The sequence below is a fragment of the Pristis pectinata genome, chromosome 2 (assembly GCF_009764475.1).
Source record: "Pristis pectinata isolate sPriPec2 chromosome 2, sPriPec2.1.pri, whole genome shotgun sequence".
Classification (NCBI taxonomy): Eukaryota; Metazoa; Chordata; class Chondrichthyes; order Rhinopristiformes; family Pristidae; genus Pristis; species Pristis pectinata.
In genome coordinates, this window is record NC_067406.1 from 97,408,064 (window position 1) to 97,425,322 (window position 17,259).

At 38.9% G+C, this 17,259-nt stretch overlaps 1 protein-coding gene across 1 annotated transcript in view; it reads left to right on the plus strand.

The window, feature by feature from the left end:
* Positions 1 to 17,259, plus strand: part of LOC127567418 (uncharacterized) — a 180,158-nt gene that overhangs the window by 122,529 nt on the left and 40,370 nt on the right. The window lies entirely within an intron of this gene.

Here is a 17,259-nt window from a genome sequence, read left to right on the forward strand (position 1 = left end):
CTGTTGGGTGACCATGTGAACTTAAATATTCCAGGGTATTTGCCATTTAGGAAGAACAGGCAACAAGGAAGATGGAATGGTGTATTGTTATTGATAAGGGAGAAGATAAATGCAATACTGTGAAATTATCTTGGCTTGACAGATCATGATGTTGAAATTTGGATCAAGCTACAAAATAACAAAGGACAAAATAATGGGTAGAAGTTATTTTAAGGCAATCAAATAGTGGTTGCAATATTGTGTATGGCATAAATCAGGAAATAATTGCACAATAATTATAGGAGATTTTAACGGCCATATATCCTGGACAAATTAAATTTGCTGTAATAAAATGAAAGATACATTCATAGAATATATTCAAGATGCATTTCTGGATCAATATTCGGAGTGATCAGCTAAGGAAAAGGTTACTTGAATCTCATTTTGTGACCATAATAGGATTGAATCTTACACCGAGTTTGAAAGTGATGTGGTTTAATGTTAAACTAAGGTCTTAAATCTAAACAAAGGAAGCTGTGAAGGTATGATTTGAGAGGTGGCAGACAGGAAGAGGCTGACATCAGTGGTAAATAAATTATTGAGGAGCAGGGTTAATCTGTACTTGGAGAGACAGGGATTAATCAAGGATAGTGAGCATGGATTTGTTAAGAGGAGATCCCTTCTGAGTAATTTGATTGTTTTGTTTTGAGAAGATAACTAAATGTACCAATGAGGTCTACGTGGACTTCCCTAAGGCCTTTGAAAGGGCTTACATGGTTGACTAGTCCAAAAGGAGAGCCCATTGGATCCTAGGCAAGTTGGAAAATTGGGTCCAAAACTGGTTTGGAGATAAGACGCAAAGGGTGATGAGGGTTATTCTTTGCAATTGGAAACTTGTGACCAGTGATATACCACAGGGATCAGTGCTGGGACCCTTTCTGTGTGTTATATACATCAACAAATATAGGGAGTATAATTGGCAAGAACCAAGACGACACTGAGGTTGATGGTATTGTTGACAGTGAGGGTGGTAATCTTCAGCTACAGAACATGTTGATGAGTTAGTAAAATGTGCAGAGAGATGTCATTTGGAATTTAATCTTGAAAAATATGAGGTGATGCACTTTGGTGGGAGGACTAATAAGACTATGTTAGACACAATGATGGTATGACTCTAGGAAGTACTCAGGAACAGAGACCTTGGTGTACATTCCAAGGCAACAGCACAGGGAAGTAAGGGAGTTAAGAAGGCATGTGGGATACTTGCCTTCAATATAAGAGCAGGGAAGTATTGGCACAAATATATAAAATATCAGAAAAGCCAAAGTTGAGGTACTGTGTGCACTTCTGATCACCATGCCATAAGAATACTGAGATTGCTCGAGAGGATGCAAGAGGATGTTGCCTGGGATGGACCATTTCACCACTGAGGAGAGACTGGATAAGGTGGGGTTGCTTTCCAGAGCAGAGAAGGCTGAGGGGGAACCAGGTAGAGATATACAAAATGATGAGGGGGCATGGATTGGGTAGATAGTGAGAAACATTTTCCCTTAGCATGTCATACAACATAGAAGCAGGCCCTTCAGCCCAACTCATCCATGCCGACCAAGGTGACTTCCTGAGCTGGTCCCATTTGCCCATATTCCTCTAACACTTGCTATCTATGCTTCTTTGTCTTTTGAATGTTGAAATTGTTCCTGCCTTTACCACTTCATACCCTGGGAAAAAGAGTGTGAGCATCCACCTTATCTAAGCCCCTCATGATTTTATATGTTTCTATAAGGTCACCCCATCAGCCTTCTTCGCTCCAGGGGACACAGTCCCAGCCTATCAAGTCTCTCCTTTATAACTCAAGCCTTCCAGTCCTGGAAACATGCTTGTAAATCTTTTCTGCACCCTCTCTAGCTTAATCACATCCTTCCTATGGTATGGTGACCAGAACTGCGCACAATACTTCAGGTATGGTCTCACAGCTGTAACTTGATGTCCCAAATCTATTACTCAATGTCTTGTCTGATGAATGAAAGCTTCACCACCTTGTCTTCCTGTGTCACCACTTTCAGGAAACTATAAACCCAACTGTTCTGCAACACTCCCCAGGGCCATGTCATGCACTGTGTACATCCTGCCCAGGTTTAGCTTCCCAAAATGCATTACTTTACACTTATCTGATTTAAATTCTAGCTGCCATTCCTTTCCCAAATTTCCCAGATCTAGATCCCATTGTAATCTTGCATAACCTTCTTCATTATCCACCCAGCCATCACTTTTGGTGTATTCCACAAAATTACTAATCAAGCCATTTACATTCTCATCCAAATCGTTAATATATATATGACAAACAGCAGGGGACCCAGCACCGATCCCTGCAGCGCACCACTGATCACAGTCCTCCATCCTGAAAAACAACCCTCCACTACCACCCTCTGACTCACATCACCAAGCCAATTTTGTATCCAATTTGCTAACTCACCCTGGATTCCATGTGTCCTAACCTTCCAGACCAGCCTACTTTGTCGAAGCCTATCATAAGGACCTTGTCAAAGGCCTTGCTAAAGTCCATGTAGACAATGTCTACCACCCTGCCCTTGTCAATTCTCTTGGTCAGCTCTTCAAAAAACTTGAGTAAATTTGTGAGATATGATTTCTCACACACAAAGTCATGCTGACTATTCCAAATCAGTCCTTGCCTTTCCAAATGCAGGTAGATTCTGTCTCTCAGAATATCCTCGGTAACTTTCCCACCACTAATGTTAAGCTCACTGCCCTGTAGTTCCCTGGCTTGTTGTTGCAGCCCTTCTTAAATAAAGGCACAACATTAGCCGCCTTCTGATCTTCCGGTCCCTCACCCATGGCTAAGGAAAATACAAAATCTGTGCCAGGGGCCTAGCATTTTCTTCACTGGCTGTAAACAATGTCTCAGGATAAACTTGGTCAGGCCCCAGGGATTTATCCACCTTTATGTGCCTCAAGACTCTTTTGTAACGTCAATATGTTTGAGAACATCACTCTTCTCTTCCCTGAACACCCTAGTGTCCATGACCTTCTCCACAGTAATTACATGCAAGAAATGTTCATTTAAGACCTCATCCACCTCCCATGGCTCTACACATAGGTGACTACACTGATCATTAAGAGGAACTTTCCCTCCCAAGTTACCTTTTTGCTTTCTCTATATTGATAGAGAATTCTCCTTTACCTTATCTGCTAAGGATTTTTCATGTTCCCTGTTTTGCTTTCCTCATTTCCTTAAGTGTACTCCTACATCCCTGATATCCCTTAGGGGACTCGCTTGATCCCAGTTGCCTATACCTGACATATGCCTCCTTTTTCCTGACCAGAGCCTCAATATCCCTCGGGTTCTCTTATACTGTCAGCCTTGCCCTTCACTCTAACAAGAACACGTTGGCCCTTAATGCTCCCCACCTCACTTGCCAGGTTCCCCTTTGCCTGCCAACAGCCTTTTCCAATCAACTTTTGCAAATTCCTGTCCAATATCTTGAAAATTAACATTGCCCAATTTAGAATTTAACTTTTAAACCAGTCCTATCTTTTTGCATAACCATTGTATAACTAATAAGATATCTTTATTAGTCACATGTACATCGAAACACACAGTGAAGTGCATCTTTTGCGTAGGGTGTTCTGGGGGCAGCCTGCAAGTGTCACCACACTTCCGGCGCCAATAGAATTATGGTCACTGGTCTCAATGTTTATTTTAATCTTACGTTAATCCCATTCCCCATTAATCCCCCCAGATTTTACCACTCACCTGGACACTTATAGTGGCCAATTAACCTATAAACCCACATGTCTTTGGAATATTGAAGGAAATCAGAGCCTCCGGAAGAAACCTATGCAGTCACAGGGAGAACGTGCAAACTCCAAACAGGCAACACCCACAGTCAGGATTGAACCTGGGTCTCTGGCACTGTCAGGCAGTGGTTCAACCAACTGTTCCACTGTGCCAGTGGTTGGAATTGGTTCTCACTGGATGGGGAAAGCAGGTTCTTACACAACATTTCAAATGTATTTTGATGAGCACTCGAAATGCCACGACATATAAAGCTACATGCCAACTGCTGGAAGATGGAATTAGCACAATGTAAGTTTCCATGCTGTATGAATCTATCATTCTATTATAAAGTCATAGAGTTATACAGCACAGAAACCAACCCTTCACCCCAATCGTTCAGACCAACCAAGTTGTCTACCTGAGCTAGTCCCATTTGCATGCATTTGGTCCATGTACCTCTAAACGTGTCTTATCCACGTAACTGCCTAAGTATCTTTGAAATGTTGTAATTGTACCCGCCTCCATAGCTTCCTCTGGCAGCTCATTCCACCCTCTGTGTGAAAAAGGTTTCATACATTGAAGGGCATGACAGTAGACAGGTAATGGTCAGCAATGAAGGAAATCATGCACAAGCATACTCCAAAAGGGAATAGTGATTCATTCCTGGCTGATCAGAGAAATTAAAGATAGTATTAACGCAAAGAATAGGTTTGTAAAGTTGCCAGAAACAGCACTTGGACAAACAGCAAATGTCCAAACAGATCTGGACATTTTAGAACTCAGCAAAGGAAGACTAAAAGATTGATAAAGAAGTGGAAGATAAAATATTTGTGTAGACTGGTGAGAGATATAAAAACAGACTTCAGGTATGTTAACAGGAAGAGACTAGTGATGACAAATGTAGGCCTCTTGCAGACAGGAAAATGTATAAAGGGAAAAATGAAATGCCAACGGAATTAAATAATCACTTTGTATCTGTCTTCATCAAAGAACATAGAACATAGAAGTGGCCCTTTGGCCCACAATGTTGTGCCGACATTTTATCCTGCTCTAAGATCTATCTAACCCTTCCCTCCCACATAGCCCTCCATTTCTCTATCATTCATGTGTCTATCTAAGAGTCTCTTAAATGTCCCTAATATATCTGCTCCCACAACCTCTGCCGGCAGTGCGTTCCATGCACCCCCCACTCTCTGTGTAAAACACTTACCCTGATAACTCGAAGATATTAGAGAATCTAGTAAGAATGCGGATTTGAAGGAAATAATTATTAGTCAAAAAATATTACTAAAAAAGTTGGTGAGCTTGAAGGTTGAAAAGTCCCAAGGATCTGATAATCTTCATCTCAGCATTTTGAAAGAAAGGCTGTGGATGCTCTGATTGTGATCTTTCAAGCTTGTGGAATTGTTCCTGTGGGTTGGAGGATAGCAAATGTGACCACGCTATTTAAGAAAGGAGGGAGAGAGAAGATACAGAACTATCAACTTGTTAGACTAATGTCAATGGTAGGGAAAATGCTGGATCGACAATGAAGGGTGTAATAACAGAACACTTTGAAATGAATAAGAGGACTGAGCAGAGTCAACATGGATTTATGAAGGGAAAATCATGATTGACTAATCTGTTGGAGATTTACGAGGTTATGATAAGTAAGATGGATATGGAGAAATCAATGGTTGTGGTGTATTTGGAATTCTGGAAGGCTTTCACTAAAGTACCGCACAGGAGGTTAGGTAACAAGATAAGAGCATGTGGAATTAAGGGAGACATTCTGACAAGGATTGAGAATTGATTATTGGACAGAAACCAAAGAATGGGAATAACCTTCTAAGGTTATTCTCATTGTGAGAATGAGACAAATGGGGTGCCAAAGGGATTGATGTTTCTGCCGCATTTGTTCAAGATTTATATCAACAATTTTGGCTGAGGAACTAATGTCATATTTCGAAAATTGCTGACAACACTAAACCAGATGGATTGTGACTTCAGAGGAGGATGTAAAAAGACTTCAGGGGGATGTGAGTAAGTTGAGTGAGTGAGTGAGTGAAAACATGGCAGATATGTGGAAAAATGTGAGATCATCCACTTTGGTGCACATAACAAACAACAGAATATTAAATGGTGAGAGACTGGGTACTGCTGATGTTCAGAGAGACCTGGTTGTGCTTGTACTGAAGGCCAAGATGCAGGTGCAGCAGGTAATTAGGGGAGCAAATAGCCTTTATAATGAGAGGTATGATTACATGAATAATGAAATCTTACTGCAATTGAGTATTGTATAGATGTGAGACCATATCTGGATGATTGCATATAGTACTTGCCTGTGAAGGAGTGCAACAGAAATTCACTAGACTACTTCCAGGGATGGCAGGTTCACCATTCAAAGAGAAATTGAGCTAACTAGGACTGGGATTTCCAGAATTTGGAAGAGTGGGAGGATAATCATTGAAATGTACAAAATTCTTAAAAGGGTTGACAAGCTAGATGCCAGGATGATGTTTCCCCTGCCTGAATTGTCTAGAACCAGGGAGGCCCTGTTTAACAATAAGGGATAAGTCATTTAGGACTGAGATAACAAGAAATTTCTTCACTCAGAGGGTGGTGAACCTTCTGGAATTCTCTATCCAGGATGACTCAGACACTGTGTTTATTCAAAACACAGACTGAGATATTTCTGGACACCTAAGGGAATCAGAGTATGGTGTTGTGCTGGAAAATGGCTCTGAGGTAGGAGATCAGCCATGATCTTGATGAACAGCAAAGCAGGCTCAAAGGGCCCAATAGCCTTTTCCTGCTCCTATTTCTTATGTTCATGTGTGACTGCAACCAATGCTTATCAATTGTCTAGTAATAATCTTCCTTGATGACAGGGATGGGTAGTGTCTGAGCAAGAGATCATGCAGAGTGATGGTAAACTGGAACCAAATCAGCCCATCAGGTTACAGTAACTGCACAACTGTGGTGCAAGGGCAGCACAATGCCACAGTTAGTGGAGCCACTGCTTCACAGTGCCAGATGCCAAGGTTCAATCCTCACCTTGGGTGCTGTCTATGTGGAGTTTGTACATTCTCCCTGTGACTGCATGGGTTTCCTCCGGGTGCTCTGGTGTTTCCCCCCACCACCCCCCCCCCCCCACCACATCCCAAAGACTGGCAGGCTGGTAGGTTAAAACAAAAGCAGAAATTGTTGGAAATATCCAGCAGGTCGGGCCACATCTGTGGAAAGAGAAACGCTTCAGGTCAGGGACCCTTCGTCAGAACTGAGAAGGAGATAAAAGCAGCTTGTAAATCTGCTGGGAGAGGGTGAGGATATCTGATGGGGTAAAACTAGGTGACCATGGGGATAAGCTGTAAATAAGGTTAACTGAAGTTAGAGCGTGAGAACATAGACAGAAGTATCTCGACAAAAGAATGTGGGACTTGCGAAATGCAGAGCAGGAGGATGTGCCTAACCGCTCTCCCAGAGAGAAAAAAAAGGAAGGGAAGAAAAAGTGAGAAATCAAGCTGCCCAAAGCTGTAGAATTCAATATCGAATCCAGAAGGCTGCAATGTGCCCAAACAGAAAATGAGGTGCTGTTCCCTGAGCTTGCGGTGGGCTCGCTATGATTGTGCAGGAGGCCGTAGACCGATAAGTCAGAATGGATGAGGAATTAAAGTGGCAGGCAGCAAGAAGCTCAGGGTCGCTTCTATGGACTAAATGCAGGTGTTCCACAAAGCGATCACCCAATCCGTGTTTGGTTTCTCCAGTGTAGAGGAGACCACATTGTGAACACTGAATGAAGTCCACTCGATTGGAGGGAGTGCAAGTGAAATGCTGCTTTCACCTAGAAAGATTGTTTGAGACCCTGGATGGTGGAAAGGGAAGAGGTGAAAGGACAGGTGTTGTGTGCAGTTGCAAGGGAGTGTGCCACAACAAGTGGAGTGTTTGGTGAGATGGAAGACTGGACCAGAAGTCATGAAGGGAACAGTCGCCACGAAATGCTGAAAGGGAAGGAGAGGGGAGGATGTGTCTGGTGGTGGAATCTCTTTGAAGGTGGCAGAAATTGTGCAGAATGATGTATTGATAGGTTGGTAGGCTAATTGGCCACTGTAAATCGCACCTAGTGTGTAGCTGAGTGGTGGAATCTGAGGGGGTGAGATTGATGAGACTGTGAGGAGAAACAAATTGGATTACTGTAAGGTTAGTGTAAATGGATAGCTGATTGTTATTGGGGACTCAGTGGGCCAAAGTGCCTGTTTCCATGCTCTAAGGCACTCGTAGTTATTGACCGGCCAGTTTGGCTCAATGTGCATTCTGAGATAGAACTGCCACTGGGACTGGAGTCCTTCATAACCACTTGCAAGTCATTGCCTTAGCCAAAGCAGCAAGTTGATCAGTGGCATGTACTAATACACTCCATGATTTCAGCTGACTAACTCCAGCAGCACTCCCATGCAAATTTGGTGATCCTGGAGACTTGCTGCTGCATTTGAGCAGTCTGGACTTGAGCAAAAGAAGTGAATAAGTAATCCATATCTGTCTTACTTGGTGATTTTGTTTGGAAGCACTTGAACACAGTGTCAGGTCAACTAGCATGTTGTTGGATGATAAAGTGCTCTCATTTTTTTCTTGAGATTCAGAACACCACTTTGTGTGCACAGAGGATTTGGGAATTTGGCAGAAACAAAGTCTCTAACTTCAATGACCTGTCTAACTTGGGCCAATGTAATTGAGGCAGTGTTATTCAGGCACTTCACCTAAGCCAACAGTTCGACTCAAATTAATCCTCTACTAAGCTGAGGCCATCATGTGACCAACAAGGTTCATTGCAGCATTTTCTTTCCAAAATGTTCTATTCACGTAAGTTATATCCTAATAGTGAGACTTATTAAAATACTTGCCAGAATTTATTTCTTGAAACAGTCAAGAAAGATCTTGTTAAACTTTGAGGAGTTGGTTAAACCCAAACAAGCCACACCCAAGATTGCAGGTAATCTTCCACTCAACCTCCCCATCCCCCACGATGATAAAAACAATAATAAAAAGGCATTTGTCTTCGGTGGATTTCTCTGAATATAAATTAGTCAGCTGAAAAGCCTGCACCCATCTTAATTACCACAGACATTTATTGGGTGGTACCTTTGCAGCAGTTGTTTTATATATTTTTCAGAGCAATTAATTGGGATTGGGTGTTGCAAACTAGAGATCAACTACAAACTGAGTTCATTTTATCCCTTTGATGATTTTATTCCTTCATCAAGTAAGTAGCTAAGTCAAAGTGACTGGAACAATGCAGTATTAAGTCATCTGATCTCAGCTGTAATTGTGGCAGGAACATTGTGAGTAACCCCAATGTCCCACTTTAAAAAAAAGGGAAATCAACCAGGGTTTCTGGTCCTCTCCCACAAACTATATTGTAGACATTTTTGAGGACAGGACTTGTGATTGCTGGGGTAGACCATAGTCCTACTGGAAACTGAATGTGGAAACTGACATTTACCCGACATGCTAATCACAGTTGGTTGTTACAATACTTTGGGAAACCAACCAGAAGAGTTGAGTTGCAACAAAAAAATTGTTGAAAAACAAAAACTGATTTAACCCAAAATGGATCACACAAGTTATCACTTCTGTGTTAAATTGCACTCAACGGAAAACTGACTTAACTGCACTGGGCAGTTCATCCATGTGTGACTAATATTTTCCCCTGGATGAATCACACACCTAATGACATCACATGTTGCATGTTTCCTGACTTTTCAAAAGCTAAGAGCCTTTGGGTGCAACTTACGACCTTAGTTGAACAGTCATAAAAATACTAGGGCATTATGTTAAGATCACCAGTGAGATTTCAATTAAAGGATCTCCATTTTGTCAAAGATCTGCCAACCTCCATTTTCAGTGCTCAAAATATTTGGAAACCTCATCATTGCCTTTTGTCACATACCAGCAACAAAAGAAACACACCAAGTCATGTATAAGTGTTAAAAACTATTTTATTAATAACTACTTATGATAATAAGAAAAATAAAGGCCAAAATGTTAGAATGTTAGAAGTAAAAATGTTAGATCTTAAACATTAACCCCAAAAACGAAACTCGAAGTGTGTGTGGCAAATTCCCAAACTCCATGTTTCAGGAATAGTTCTCAAAGTTCAGTTCAGCAAGCCGTAAGGTGAAGCGCGAGCAAAGGCTTCTGCAAAACCACCGTTGACTGAAGAGGAAATGTAGAGAGAAAATAGAGAGTAATTACGAATCCAAATGTTCCGCGATGGAACCCAAACGACACCTCAGTGTTTACTCGGTAGTGACTTCCTCACCCCAAAAAGCATCCCAATCGTGGTCGTCCACACAAATACCTGTTTCCTTCAACAGGTTAACGACAAAGTGGACTCCACTGGATTATTCCAAAAATCCATACGCGGATTGTAGTGACAGACACAGTTATTGTTTTTTCATCCATCGATACAAAGACCAGCAGGCAGTGTCTCTCTCCCTCTCCCTCTCTCCAACTGACTCCTACTGACTCCAAAACCATCATCACGTCCTTATCTCCTGTTGTTGTCATAATCACACCACACACACACACACACACACACACACACACACACACACACACACACACACACACACACTACTGTGCAATGTCTTAAAGGGACATTCACCAATAATAACCTAATCTGTAACACTTTATATACAATTCATATAAGTGCAGTGATCTCTGCATTATCAATCATCCTGCACCTCACAGTAGAAGCACTCACAGAGCTTCAGAGTCAATCAGGGCAGACGATCACATGGTGGTACCTACACACATAAAAGATCAGTAACTCTCCGTCCCTAATGTTATCCTTCACCACCACAGGAGCTTGTTATCTAGTTGTTCTGTGGCTGCACAGGAGAGAGTTCCTGTGGGGTCAATGCCATTCCCAGTGATCAAAACAGCAAGGATTCTGCAGTTAGGAGCTTCTCATGCAGCTCCCATTGGAGACCATGCTGGTTCCATTTTAGTGCATGATCCTAGGTGCAAAACACAGAGCTTTGCTTTTAATGTATATTTGGTCAATTTTGCAATTTTTTGCACCATGTTCCATTGGGCAATAATGGTTATATAGCACATGTTTAAAGCAGCTCAAGAAGGGTAAAATTCAATTTTTAAAGATGTATAAGTTATAATCTTTTTGAATCAGACATTGTTAGAGAACCTATTTTCCTTATCTCACTAACCTTAGTTGAGGTTGCTTATAAAAAAGGTTAACTGACTCAGGTATGTCCATGAAGACCATTCCCTTGTTAAGGCCCCACTTCAGAAAAGATGGGGAATAAATCAGAAATTTAAAAGGAAGGGAAGACCCAGTTTATTTTGTAAGGTGATTCTCACTTAGGATGCAGATAGGAAATTGTCCCTGTTAGGTTGCACTTCATGTTTCTGTTAAAATTAATTTGCACAAACTCAAAAAACATTTCCTGAATCTGCACAATCAGTAATATAATCTAATTATTTACTTTCATTCAGAAATAAAACTTTATGGACTTAAGAGTGGTAATTGGTGCTGTTTTCTTTATGAAACCAAATGGATTTGATGGCAAAATTAAGCATTTTAACAAGTTTTCCAGTCCTCAACCTTGTGAGTTTAAAACCACTGTAAATGACCACATAAATGATCAATAGTTTCTCTCCGTCAGTTTTTTAGCAAGTTATGTATACTTTGAGATGAAAGAGCTTTTAAAATGTGCCTGGTAGTGCCTACATGCCTGAGAAAATGAATGTAATTTGAAGACTTTTCCCAAATCGACAGAATACCACAGTTTGTGGGTCATGTCGGATTCAGTGAACTGGTCATGAGGCATCATAAAAGAATGCAAAAAAACTGAGTTTCAGTAGTATGGTCTGTTTGTAAGTTTCTTTATCTGCTGTTGCTTCAATAACTTGGTCCAGATTGTGTAGGATCTTGCTAAGCAAAAAGAACTATCTTCACCCCACCTCTGTGTCATGTATCTTTAAGTCTCTATTGAGCTTGAAATATTGTATCTGGAAGCCTGCATTTCTTCAAAATATTCCAAAGAAGTAAGTACTGACCCTTAATTGACTTCAGAATGTCCGCTAGGTTACACTACAGGAACTGTTAGTTGATTCTGTATATGCTAATTATTCTTATAATGACCAAATTGTCTAAAATATTGAAACAAGATGGCCAGCTGTTACAGAGAACACACAGCAAATATTTCCTTCCATTGCAAAGGCAAAACAGTCCACAGAAACAAATGACTTCCTTCTTTTGTTTTAGGCCTTTCCAGAGGGCAAACATTTTTTGAACTCAGACTTTCGAACGGAAGACTGTTCATGCTAAATGAACAACAAGGAAAAATAAGGAAGTTTGCAGTACTTGCTCCTTTAAAAAAATGAGTGAATAAAATGTTTTACTTACTCAATCGGGAACTAGGCAACAAACATCTGTGCTACGAATAGTGGATCTGACTGTTTTTGGACTGGAGAATTTAATATTCCTGGCAGATAAAGGAGGAATCCTATAGATTCTATAGTATACTAAGGATAAAGGGTAGCTAGGAAGAGGAGTAGGTCCCCTTAAGGATGGTAATCCATGTGTGGAGCCAAGGAAAATGGGTGAAGTCTTAAATGAAAACTCTTGTCTATATTTACTGTGGAGAAGGACATGGAAGCTAGTGAGTTTGGGGGACGGAACAGTGATATCCTGGAGCATATAAACTTTACAAAGAAAGAGGTGTCTTGAAATTTATGAAGGTGGATAAATCCATGGGGCCTGACCAGATGTATCCCAGAATTTTATCGGAAGTAAAAGATGAGATTGCAGGGTCTTGGTGGAGGTTTTCTATCTTCATTAGCCAAAGGTGAGGAACCAGAAGACTGGTGGATAGCTAATGTTGTGCCTTTGTTTAAGAAGGGGAGCAGGGATAACCGAGGGACCTACAGGCCAGTGATGGGAAAGTTATTGGAACAGGATTTATTGGGATTTGGATTTGAAAAGGCAAGGACTGTTCAGGGATAGTCAGCATGGCTTTGTGTGTGGAAAGTCTCACAAATTTGATTGAGCTTGTAGAAGAGGTGGCCAAGAGGATTGACGAGAGCAGGACAATAGACATTATCTACATGGACTTTGCAGGCCTTTCACAAGGTGCCACATGTAGGCTGGTCCAGAAGGTTAGAACACATGGGATGCAGAGTGAGCTAGCCAACTGGATACAAAATCGGCTTGGTAGAAGGAGGCTGAGGGTAGTATTAGAGGTTTGTTTGTCAGATCAGAGGCCTGTGACCAGTGGTGTGCCATAGGGATCAGTGCTGGGTCCTGTGTTGTTTGTCATATATATTAATGATTTTGATGAGAATGTAGGTGCAATGATTAGTAATTTTGCAGTTGACACCAAAATTAGCGCTGTGGCTTCTTTGTTTATCTCCTTTTTTTGATTTTTTTTTACTACATTTTGAAATAAGAAAAAAGTAACATGTAAAAGTTATGCTGATCTAAGAACTCTTGTATTTCTATACTTATAATTGTGATTTTCTCCATTTATCTTATTGTTATGACTGGGTTGGAACTTTACTAACCTTGAAGTTACTGAGCAGAGATAATTGGGGTTATACTGTCTTTAGGTAGGCGCCAGATGTTTCTTAGCTGGCTTGTTTTCTTTGGGCGTTGAGGGGGGAGGGGGGTTTTCCTGGGAAGCTGTTTTGGGCTGTCAGCCAAGTCTGTTGCTTAGATACCTTATTTGGAATCCTACTGTACTACTTTTTGATGGTACACTCCAATGATTTGTTCATCATTCTCTTTTTACCTACATTTAAATAATATTATAATGTGTCAAATTATTAATTTGCTTAGTTTTAATGTAAAAGGCTTAAATCATCCTTTGAAGCGAAACAAGATTTTTGCCTATATTAAAAATTTAAAGCCTCTATTATCTTTTTACAAGAAACTCACATTCGTAACTGTGATACTTCACATTTTTTAATCGATGGAATGGGCTCCAATTTCATTCTTCTTTTCAAGCCAAATCTAGAGGGGCTACAATTCTTATAGATAAGACAGTTCCATTTGAGCAACGTAAGGTAATAACTGATACTAATGGTCATTTTGTTATAGTATCAGGCAAAAATAAATAATAGACCAATGGTATTGGCTAATATTTATGCTCCAAATACGGATGACCCAGGGTTTTTTGAATGATTTTTTTTCACTTCTACCGGATTTGAATTTTTACTCTTTGGTGTTAGGAGGAGATTTTAATTGCTGGTTAGATCCCAAATTAGATAAGTCATCTATTAAATTAGCTGCTCCTAATAATCAGCTTTATTTCTTCAATTGTTTTTAATGGAAACTGGTGTCATTGATGTCTGGCGTTTTTTGCACCCAGAAGATAAGGAATATTCTTTTTTCTCTCATGTTCACCACATGTATTCCAGGATTGACTACTTTTTATTGATAATCAAATGATTCCATTAGTTCGATCCTGTGACTATAAAGAGATTGCCCTTTCAGATTATGCTCCTGTGTTTCTATCTTTACATCTCCCTGGGCTTTCTCAGACAAACAGATTTCGGCATTTTAATCTAATCTTGTTATCTGATAAAAACTTTTTAAAATTTTTGGAGAAAACAAATTACACTTTTTAAAAGAGAATTTGTCAGAAGAGATTTCTAGTCTTATCATTTGGGATGCTTTCAAAGCCTTTATTAAAGGTCAAATTATTTCTTATATGGCAAACATTAGGAAAAAAGCTAACAAAGAAAGAGCCGATCTAATTAATCAATTTAAACTATTAGATCAAAAATACATTTTGGATCCAGATCCGGCTTTATATAAATGGCGAGTTGAAATTAAAACTAAATATGATCTTCTTTTAACATAAGGCAATTGAAAGTCAACTTTTAAAAGATAAAGTCAATTTTATACTCATGGAGATAAAACAGGTAAATTACTGTCTAACCAATTAAAAATCTCCAGAGCTAAACGGCAAATTAAAGAAATTTCGAGAGCCAATGGTGAGAGGACAACTGATCTTTTGGAAATAAATGATACTTTTAGAGACTTCTTTCTTAAACTTTATAGCTCTAATTTTCTTAAAGATAATACTGTAATAAATAATTTCTTTGACCAATTAAACGTTCCTATACTTTCTACTGAAAACTGAAAACAGACTTCTTTCTTAAACTTTATAGCTCTAATTTTCTTAAAGATAATACTGTAATGAATAATTTCTTTGACCAATTAAAATGTTCCTATACTTTCTACTGAAAACTGAAAACAGTTGGATCAATCTATTACATACAAGGAAATCGCCAAGGTGGTGCGATCCTTACACTCTGGAAAGACTTTGGGTCCTGATGGATTTCCTGGAGAATTCTATAAGCCTTTTCCTCTTTGTTTACACCTCATTATGTGCTATTTTTTCGGATTCTTTTAAATTGGGTAGATTATCACAATCTTTTATGAAGCCTCTATTTCACTTATTCTTAAGAAAAATAAGAACCCAATGGAATGTGCTTCGTACAGACCAATTTCGTTATTTAATGTGGATGTTAAAATTTTATCTAAAGTTTTAGCTCGTAGATTGGAAAATATTTACCTTCAATTATATATGATGATCAGACTAGTTTTATTAAAAAACCGATATTCTCATTTTAATGTTCATCATTTATTGAATATTATCTACCTCTCCCTCTAAGGAAATATCAGAATGTGTGATATCTCTAGATGCTGAGAAGGCCTTTGATCGGATTGAATGGAATTACTTACTTAAAACTTTAGAGAAATTTAACTTGGGCCGGATTTTATCCAATGGATTAAATTAATTTATCTATCCCCTTCTGCTCGAGTTCTTACTAATTTTCAGAATTCTAAATCTTTTAAACTTCAATGTGGAACAGACAGGGATGTCCTTTGAGCCTTTGCTTTTCAATTTAGCCTTAGAACCTTTGGCTATTTTCTCTCCGAGAATCGTTGGTATCTCCAGAAGAGGCATCAACCATAAAGTTTGCTGATGATTTATTACTTTTTATATCTAATGGTGAAGCCTCGTTACCTCCTATGCTTTCTTTACTTTCTCGCTTTAGTCATTTTTCAGGATACAAATTTAACTTACATAAGAGTGAACTTTTTCCTCTGAATAACCTGGTACCATTTGATATTAACATTCCTTTTAAAATTGTAAGAAAATCATTTTACCTACCTGGGGGTGTCAATTACTAAAAATCGTAAACATTTATTTGAAGAAAATTTTCTCACCTTACTGCTTTATGTGAAAAGGGTTTTATCAAGCTGGTCACCTCTTCCTATATCATTGATTGGCTGAATTAATGCTATTAAAATGAATATTTTACCTAAATTCATATATCTATTTCAGGCTTTACCTGTTTTTATTCCTAAGACTTTCTTTGACTCTCTGGATTCAATTATATCTTCTTACATATGGAATAATAAACATCCTAGGCTAAATAAAGTTCAGCTCAGAAGCTTAGAAAGAATGGAGGTTTAGCTTTACCTAACTTTAGATTTACTACTGGGCAGTCAATACACTAAATCTTACATTTTGGCTACATTACATTAATCAAGAGGCTTGTCCAGTATGGGTTTCTTCAGAAGCTAACTCTGTTAAAAAATGTTCTATTATTTCTCTGCTTGGTTCTTCACGCCCTATATCATTAAATAAATTAACAGATAATTTAGTAGTTAAACATGATTTGAGGATTTGGTTACAATTTAGAAAATATTTTGGTTTATTGAATTTTTCTTTGTCCAGTCCCATTTTCTCTAATTATTTTTTTAAACCTTCTACCACAGATGTAGTTTTTAAAGAGTGGGACAAATTAGTTATTATTTGTTTTCAAGATCTAGTTTGTTGGAGGAAACCTTTCTTCATTTGAACAATTGTCTAACAAGTATAATTTACCAAAAACTCATTTTTTTACATGTTTACATATTAGAGATTTTCTTCGATCTCAATTACATCCTTTTCCTTTGAGTCCTGATAAAAATTTATTAAATGTAATTTTTAATTTGGAACCCTTTCAGGATGGCTCAATATCTAATATTTGTGGCAGATTACTAGGAATGAGTAAGGTGCCTCTAGATAAAATTAAAAACGCTTGGGAATAAAATTTGCAGATGTCAATTTTCTGAGGAACTTGGAATGAAATTTTAAAGTTGGTTAATACTTCGTCATTATGTGCTCGTCATTCTCTCCTTCACTTAAAGTGGTCTATAGAGCTCACTTGTCTAAGATAAACTATCCCGTTTTATATTCCGATATATCTCTTTACTGTGACAAATGTAATAACGGAGTGGCTCTCTTTAGTTCACATGTCTGGACGTGTCAGAGTCTTAAAAATATTGGACAGAGGTCTTCATATTTTTTCTGTACTTGTCAAAATAAATTTTAAACTTAATCTTTTGACTGCACATTTGGGATCATTGGAGAAAAAGATATAACTTTGAAGGCTTCTGATTTACACATTCTGGCTTTTATTTC